Source organism: Olea europaea, chromosome 13, assembly GCF_002742605.1.
Source record: "Olea europaea var. sylvestris chromosome 13, O_europaea_v1, whole genome shotgun sequence".
Classification (NCBI taxonomy): domain Eukaryota; kingdom Viridiplantae; phylum Streptophyta; class Magnoliopsida; order Lamiales; family Oleaceae; genus Olea; species Olea europaea.
Genome location: NC_036249.1, coordinates 20,477,890 through 20,487,641, shown reverse-complemented (window position 1 = coordinate 20,487,641; position 9,752 = coordinate 20,477,890).

The following is a 9,752-nucleotide window of genomic DNA, read 5'->3' as shown; positions in this document are numbered from 1 at the left end:
TTTTTGAGCCCTTTTATTTTGATTCTTGGTGGATGATAAATTGATTTATTCTTTCGTTTTTTATGACTAAACTTTTACATACAGTTTGACAATGTAAAGCGATAAGATGAATTTAATTTGTTTGCGATTTAAGGTACAGTCCACTTCTGCCTAAGCATGTCTACAGTTGTAGACATTTTAGGATCAATCTGGTTAGAGTTATCAATACACTTGTAACATACACGATCAAAGCTATACGCAATGTTAGATTGCCTGCTTATCAATAACGTCGACAAGATGGCTTCAACTAAAAGGTCATTATAGCAACGATGATTATCTTGATGGGCTAACTAATTTGCCATTAGAAGTAAAAAGTGAACACTCTAGTGTGACATTTTAAATCGATGTCAAATATGATGTTTCATTTCTTTCCACCTTAAAACTTCATATCCACTATGAAAAGTTAGATATTTGCAATATTTTGCCTTTGATAAAAATTTTCAAATTTACCCACTTCAATGGATTAAAAATATTATCCATTTGTTCATTAGTCATTTTTATCTACTTATAAATTAATATTTATAAATTCTTCCTAAATAGACCTTAAACTCAACTCTTTTCCAACTTCAAAAACTCAAGCATGATAGGATCTTCCGCCAATGGCATTCCCTCTCTTTCAATAGCCTAATAAAACTACCAATTTTTAGCTTGGGATAAATTTTGAAAAGTTGAGTCTTAGGTGCACTCAATTACAAAAATTGTTAAAACAGGTGATTGAATTGCAATAAAATTGGTCAAAACCCGTCAAACCTCATGACATAATAAATTTTTCATTTCAGAAAACTAGCAACCCAAATATGTTAAATCCCTGTTTGTTTTCAATTTTTTTGTCCAATTTTAATCCATTTTCGAATCGTTGCTACACTGTCAATCATGATTATTGACTTCTTCTGTCACAATGAGTCTCACGTGCTGGCAAAAAAGGGTTGAAAAATCCACTATTTTCTTCAAAAAGTTGGTAACAAACAGTGGCTAAATCAACCATTTATGGTCTAGATTAAGAGACAAAAATGGAAAATGGAAGGTACACGACATGATACGACTAAGAAATGTTATTTTTGAAAAAAAAAAAAATGTAGGACATCAAATGCCAAAGACAGTTATATAAATAGTATTATTTTTCTTCTATAAATTGAATATTTAACTTCAAAAACTCTTCAATATACATTAACTAATAAAAATACCGTATTCGTATTAATCTAAAACATACTATCATTGTCATCTTAAATGAATTCTTAAACAAAATCTGGTGAAAAGCAACACGTTTAAAATTTCAAAAAAAAAAATTATTTATAAACTAATTAATTAAATATATTTTATTAATTAAATATATTAAGGTCACAATTTTATACAATTTCGTCACAAATTATTTCTTGATCTTAATAAAAAAAATTATAGATCACAAATTAAAACATTTATAGGTCACAATTTATTCATCAATCACAAATTTATCAAATTAATAGGTTACATATATCCATTAGTCACAAATCACAAATTTTATAAATCACAACTTATTTTATGGTCATAAAATATATAATTAATTAGTTACAAATTAATTTTCTATCTCAACTTATCAAATCACAAATCAAGAATTTTATAGGTCACAGATTATTTCTCGATCACAAATAAATTTTTTTATAAGACACAAATTATTCATCGATCACAAAATCAAAACTTTTATTGGTCACAATTTATCGATCACACGTTATTTTAGTCACAAAATATCCAAGTTATTGGTCAAAACATCGTAAGATCCACCAACACTAGATTCACTTATGATCTAACAAAAATAACTGCTATTGCCAGATCCACTACCAGCGCCACCACCACCCACAAAAACCACTACCACCACCACCATTCCCACAACCAACAATCACCAACACCATTGCATCGCCACCACCACTGTTCAAAAAATCCCAAAAGCCAACAACCGCCAACATCACCGCACTGCCACCACCACTGTGCCAAAAACACCACACAGAAATCTCCAGCTACATCTCCTACACCCATCGTCGAAAAGCCATAAAATGTCTTGCAACTTCATTATCCTCCACCAATACCTCTACTCAAACCACAAAACATTCACCATCCACCCCAACAATTCTCACGTCATGTTCTTCCTCTGTAAATTTCATAGATTAGTTCATTTAAAAAAAGCTATGATGACAATGGTCGGAGTTTATGGTGATAGCCGGCCAAATCTGCAACAAATAGAAAGAAGTCTCGTCTCAACTGTACGCAGCCTCACGCGACGTTGTATCATCACGCATTTTTTGTTTCAACAACTTTTCATCTCTTCTCCAACGTCTTTGCAGGTGGCAAATGCGAGGTGGAGAGAATGAGAGGTAAGACTAGAAAGAGAGAATAGATTGAAAGGATGAAGAGAGGGAGAAAATGGTGGAAAAGGTTTTAGGATTTGGGAAGAAAAGAGGTGGGTATGGAGAGATATAAAGAGAGAGAAAAGAGAAGGGAAATTAAATAGGATTCGGGATAAAATTGTATATTTAATATTTAATATTTAAACATGAAATATCTTATTTATAAATAATGAAACCTCCTCCCTATTTTTAGAATAATTGATTTTTAAAAATAGGATGTGATGTAATTTTCACTTTCAAAAATCAAGTGCACCCACCCCATTCCCAACCCACACGCCCACGCCCACGTCCACGTCCATGCCCACATAATAGAGATTTGCTCTCTCTCTCTCACATTCAATTCTTCCCAAAATCACCTCTGTCTCTTAGATCCACATCGTCATTGCTCATAGGCTGCTGGATGCCCACTGTCGCTTAGCTCTCTCTTTTATTTCGATTCTTCCTAAAGACACCCCTGTTTCCCATATAAAAAATAGCTGCATAAAAATTTCATAAATTTGATTAAAAATATATCGTTAGAACTAGCGGTGAATACGACAAAGAATGAAAAAATAGTCTTTTTTTGCACCTGAAATTTAAGAGACTTCACCTGTCCAATTATATAAGGAACCAAACAAAAAGGGTTAAAGAAAAAAAAAACTATATATGGAACCATTAAAGAAAGAAAAAAGAACATATTTTTACCCAAAAAAAAAAAAAAAGCAATATTGTTACATAGAACAGAACCGAAAATATCAATTCCTTCAACAAAGATAAGAAGTGCAATAGAAAATAAAACATCTTTAAAATTCAAAATTTGAATAATCCTAGAACAGGAACTAAAAACCACAATCAAACAAGGCAGAGACCCACAATAAAAATCTGTCCATCCAACCATTAAGGTTTTTAGGCATTAATGTTGCCCCCGACACAAGAATATTGTCACACCTCCCGGGATAAAACTCGACAGCGAAAGGAGCGGAGCAAGAATAACACTTAAATTGAAACCTCCATATGGGTACTTTAAGCAATGATTCCCAGCCAACTTCTTCTTTCACCGTATCAAATCTGTCGCCTTTTTTCATGCAAACCCCACAATGCTCACAGTAAACCGTCAATGCCAACATCTTTTTCACCTTAAGTTTCTTGGTTTTCTCCTCGAAAATGTTTGGAACATCTGATTGTGATGGACAATTCTTGTCGGTTCCCATAGAAAAATCTACTTGACCGAGATGGTTTTCTGCCTCTCGAGGCTAGGAATTTTGTGCGTGTAGAGATTTTGCATGCAGAGCCCATAATGTCTCCCATTCCTATATGGGTTTGAATTTGGATTTAATATGGAAACTGATGAAAATTGGAAAAGATTATTTATGGAAACTGGTTAATTAATTAATTATCTTTCTTGACTAATTAATTTCTCAGGGTACGTTTTGAATCGTATATTTTTATTACACTATAAATAGGTACATATCTGATAAAAATATTAATATATTTTGTTGATGAAACGTAATAATATATTTTATGATAATATTAAAATAGTTATAATTTATTGTCATCATCTTATCATCGTTATTATTGTCAATCCCATCTTGAAAAGATGGACGTAGCAAGTGATTTGCAATCCTACCAGAAATAATTAATACATTTCTCACAGAGGCATACGATCAATTGATTCAAAACTTAAACGAAAAAGTAATTATATAGAAGAATAGATACTCATATATATATGTTTGGCTATGCTTCAATGTTATTTTTAAGTACTTTCATATATTTAGCAACGCTCTTTGTCTAGATTTCAAATACCTAAGCTTATAATTAATGAAAAAAAATTAACTGTTCACAATGTTATAAGCTAAAGAGAAAATAATAGAAAAGTCAATAAATTTGTGTGTATTATATTGAGAACTAAAGTCTCATATTTAAAGGGAAAAAAATTAGAGATACAATGATAATAAAACTTAGGACTACAACAGTAGAATTGTCATTCACTAGTAATCATATTATTTACAGTCGTTCCCTTTGAATGATACAATATAAAATATTTGCCCCGTTAAAAACTTGACAAGAAAATTTAGTGGGCCAAATCTTGATCGAAGGAAAAAGAGTATAGATGCCCCCTAATTTCAATTCTTGTCTTGTACGCCAATGTCTTCAATATTTTAATTTTTGGTAAATTATATCTCGTGTTGTCTTGTACAGTTTTCAAATAACACCGTCTTCATACAAGATATTTATAAACCTTCGATGACTTTAGTAACATGATAATTCGAATAATAGCTCTTTCTTGATCTTCGAGAGTCTCATACATATCAAAGCACTGTCTTGATGGTAAATGTCTTTTAGGTTATGAACATTCATTACACAAAAAATATGCATCATTAAAGCCTTATAAGGAAAAACTCTATGAAAAAATTTTTAATGAATGAAAAAGAATACATTATTCTTTTAAGTATGATACAAAAGTTGCCTCATTAAAAATATTGTCAGGAAAATCAAATGGAACAAATTCTTGGTCAACAAAAAAAGAATAAGCGTATCACTTCAATTATATGGCTCAAGCATAAAATTTTTCAAGGATAGTATTAAAATCATAAAAGATAAGTTAGTTCTAATCATGTTTATTACATGAATGTCAAATTTCATACATTGTCAGGCTAACAAGATAGAAACTTGTGATTGTATCCACACCACAAGATAATTTATCTATTTATACAAGTCTTTGCGAAAACATTATGCTATGAGTCGTATATTGCATATTACGACTTAATTTTATCCTATTTCCATTTCGCATATGAATACACCTTTATGTGTTTAGGCTATAGATCCAGAAACTTCAAGTTTCTCAAGCAAATTCAATTTGATAGAATTGCGTCGATTTATTTTGGATACTCATTGTTTCGATCAATATGTTGTGACGAATTTATTTCGATTTCTTTCTATTTAAAATATGATGCAATATATCATGTGCAAGTGTTGTTGACAACTTTTCTTTTTCGATTCTGTTTCTTTTATATAACATAACTTGTAGAAATATCTCAATTTTCAACATCCTCCTTAATGAGACCATATTTGCTAATTGCTACATTTTCGTTTGAAGATTTTTATTATAATCGAATATTATCACGCTTCAGGCGTACCATAAATTTATCAAATATAATTTTAACTAATTGTCCTCCAAGACGTTAATTCAAGTCGAAGCATATAAAGCTAGTGTCTGATATATTATCGATCTCTTTGATCAGTAAATACATTTAAATGGATTGTCTTTCTAATTTCTTGTTCGAATTATCTTTTACAAAAAGTTAGATAATGATGTATTTGTACATTATTTTCAACTGTTTGAAAAACTTTAATTTGTCATGTGGGCCTGCATATATATTAATTGTGTATAAGACTATCTTAAAGTTAAACATAAAACTAAAGTGATTTAATAAAGAATTAAATTGTTTAGCTAGGGCATCTAAATAAAGTGGGCTAGATTAAATGAGTAAAGATCAGATTCCTTTAGAATTATATCTCATGTTGAACAAAATATATATATGAAAATTATTTATAGGGTTATATCCCCAATTTATATGCAACTTTTTATTTTTTGTGTCATTCTATCAACACAAGAATATAAGAGAAAGCATATTGAAGAAGAAAATTCGAAGCCCACAATCAAGAATCAAGAAGAATAAATTCAAGAATCAAGATTATGGATAAAAAATAAAAATAAATAAATAAAACCAAACCAAACCAAACAAGAATTAAAGAATCAAATAAGGCAAAACTCAAGATTAAAAGTAAAAAAGCCAAACACGAAGAGATTGTAGTAGATCTTTAAGATTCAAGATCCGGAATTAAGATCCAGTAATAAAGAATCATTTTCAAATAATTAAGGTATGTTCCGCAATATTAATTTTCTTGGTGATTGAAAATGGAGGATCTAAGTAATAAAGAAATTTAGGTTTTCAAATTCTAAATTTTCTAGTTTTATAAAGTTCAAAGTTTTATAAAATTTTCAACAAGTGGTAACACAGCTGACTCCATGTTAAACCATTGAGATTAAAGGAAGAATTTTGTAGTTGAAATTCATATATTGAGTTTTGGAATCTTTTAAATTTTAGCTAAAAATTACTGACGATCAAATTTTAAGGTTAAAAGTTATAATTTGGATTTTCCAATTTAAGATATGAATTTTAACCCCTAAAATTCAAAAAATTCAAACTTCTTTTTTTTTGGATTTTTCAAAAATTCTGGTTTAAAATAGCAGTTGTTGTGTTCAGGCGCTGCAATGTGACTATTGCTGCAGCCATGGCACTACAGGGTCGATTTCACATTTTTTTTTCTTTTGACCATAAAAGAGAAAAATAATAATAATAATATAAAGGGGAAACCAATTTCAAATCTTGGTACTTAATATTTATTTCACATTATTAATTTTCTAAAATATATTAATTAAAACAACATGTTACCAAAATAACATCTCTTTTCTAAACTAATTTATTTTGAATATTAGAAAGGTTGTATTGTACAATTCATGCAGATATTCACTGATCCAAAGAAAGGTCAATATTTGACCAAATTATTTGCACATCTGTGGTTATAAATATGTGACAATGATAAAGTTTTCCATTATGTAAACATTGAGTCGGTCCAAAGATTGATTGGATGTTTGACCGAATTTATTGTCGATATTTGATTACTATACCAATAATACTACTTACAAGTTTATATTTTTGTTCAAAGATTAAATATCAATGTTGTGTTCGATCTTTTGTGATGGGATGATGTGATCGAAGGAAGGCATCAATTTGGCAATGTCTGAGGTGTGTTGGAGAGAGGATAATGGCAAACTCGAGACTAAATGGATGTGAGAAAAGAATTTTCCTTCTTCCCCGAAAGTTTTATTTTAACTTGAATTCGTAATTTTGGTAACTTTTTATATTTTTTTAGAGTTTTATTCCATTTTAAACTTTGTTTTTAGGTTTATTATCTTTCATTGTATAATAAGACTTTTGATATTTAAGAAATTAATTCAAGAGGCAAGTTGCTTCAAATATTTGTTCTTGATTGAACAATGTTCGAACTTATCAAGAATCGAATTCTTGTGGTGTTCAAAACTATTGGACGAGATTCTTGAATCTTATAATTAGGAGATCGACATATCAATTGATTGTTGGTAGCTTAATTTAATATTTTTGGGTCAAATCTAAAACCTTGTTGTTTGGCTTTCTTGGGTTTGGTTTCAATCTAGTTGTGGATTTCGTAGCCATTGCTGCTACGTGAGTTTACGTTATGGGACCCACTATTATTTGAAATTATTGATTGTCCAATACGAATTTTCATGTGAACATGCGAATTAGGTTTAGGTTCTTTATTCGATTAACCCATCTACTTCTGCAATATCTGCCGACATCAATTCAATTCCTATGCTTGAACTAAAATTTAAGGACTGAAAAGAGAATGTTTGTATCGTTCTTGGTGGCATGGATCTAGACCTCGCATTAAGGACTCAACGATCCTCTACTCTTATAGATAAAGGTTCCACTAATAAAACAGGACTTGAATAAGTGGAATTGTTTAAATTGCATAAGTCTTATGATCATGAAGTATAAAAGATCAGAAAAATTCAACGACACTATATCCAATAAGGTAATTGTCAATGAATTTCTTAAAGAAATATTCCAAAATGCTTTACGAAAAGCGATAAGGTCGAAACTCGAACGCTTCTGCCAAACTTGGTTTGTCTAAAGTATAAGGCTAGAGAAAGTATAAAGGAGTACATCATGGATGTGTCTCATCTTACTTCAAAACCAAAGTTATTAAATTTGAGCAATCTGACGACTTGTTTGTGCATTTGGTTTTGATTTCGCTTTTTGCATAATTCGATTAGTTTAAGGTCAGTTACAGCTGTCAAAAGAGAAAGTTGACTCTTAATGAGCTTATTTCATATTTTGTTCAAGAAGAAGAAAGTCTAAATCAAGAGAAAACTAGAAGTACTCACTTGGCAAGTATCTTTAGAGACAAGTTATAGAATAATAAAGTTGCATCCCGTTCGATTTAAAGGAAATAGCAAATGCCTGAAAAAATCATCTAGCTGTTACTTTTGTAAAAATTTGGAACATATGAAGAGAGATTATACTAAATACCACGATTGGAGTGTAAAGCTAAGTACACGTCTCATTTTGGTCTGTTTTGAGGTTAATTTAGCTCAATGCCTAGACACACTTTGTTGATAAATTTTGGTGTCACTATTCAAATAAGTGTGTCTATGTAGGTTGCCTAGGCAGCCTAAAGCCAATTGATGCTGAAAGATTTCTCTATGTAGAACAATGGCTAATTAGTTAAAGTTGAGACTATAAGTATTTTAGGTTATTGTTAAAGAATGGCTACTATTTGGATTTGAAAGAGACATTTGCAGTACCGTCTTTTTGGACAAAATTTGGTTTTTGTTTATGAATTGAAAAAATTCGATTACTTTATTCAATTAAAAATAGTCAATTTAGTTTTTTCTTAATTCAAATATTTTGGTACTAGTTCTTTATCGATTATGATAACCTATATTTGCTTAATGTGGTAGCCTTTTATAAGAAACCTTGCATGTAAATTCACATGGTATTAAACAAAAATTAAACATTGAGAATTTTGCTTTATTATGACACGAGTGATTATGTCAAATCTCTAAAAGGAAAATTGGAAAATCTCGTGTCAAAAGAAATTCTTGAGTCTCTTAATTTTGCAAACTCAAGTTTTTATGTTAATTACGTTAAGGAAAAATAAACAAACATAAGGAGATAAAACTTTGGACGTCTTAGAACAAACTCAAATGAATATCTGGGGATCATTTCCTTTGGCTTCTTAAAATGGTCGACAATAATTTATTATATTCGTAGACGAATTTTTATCACTATGATTACCTGTATCTCATTCATAAAAAATCCTAATCATTGGACATGTTCAAGACTTATAAGGATGGGGTTGAAAATCAACTTAGCAAAAGAATAAAACACGTCATACATGTCCATGGTGGTGAATGTAATGGCAAATATGACAGGTTGGGAGATCAATGTCCAAAGCCTTTTGCTAAAATTTCTAGAGGAATGTGGAATCATTCCATACTACACTAGAATCTATCTAGGTTGAAGCGCTAATTACTACAACTTAAATTTTCAATAAAACTCCAAGTAAAGCAATTGTTAAGGGGTTACAAATTTTAAAGATCCTCCTATTACGTCCATTTTTTAAATGGAAAATGTCCAATTCTTTGAGGATGTAGAGTTTGTAGGGGGAGATAAGGTTTTAAGGTTAATAATTTTGTCTTTGAAAAAAAAAAAAAAAAAAAAAAAATATATATATATTTCTTTTTTTGCA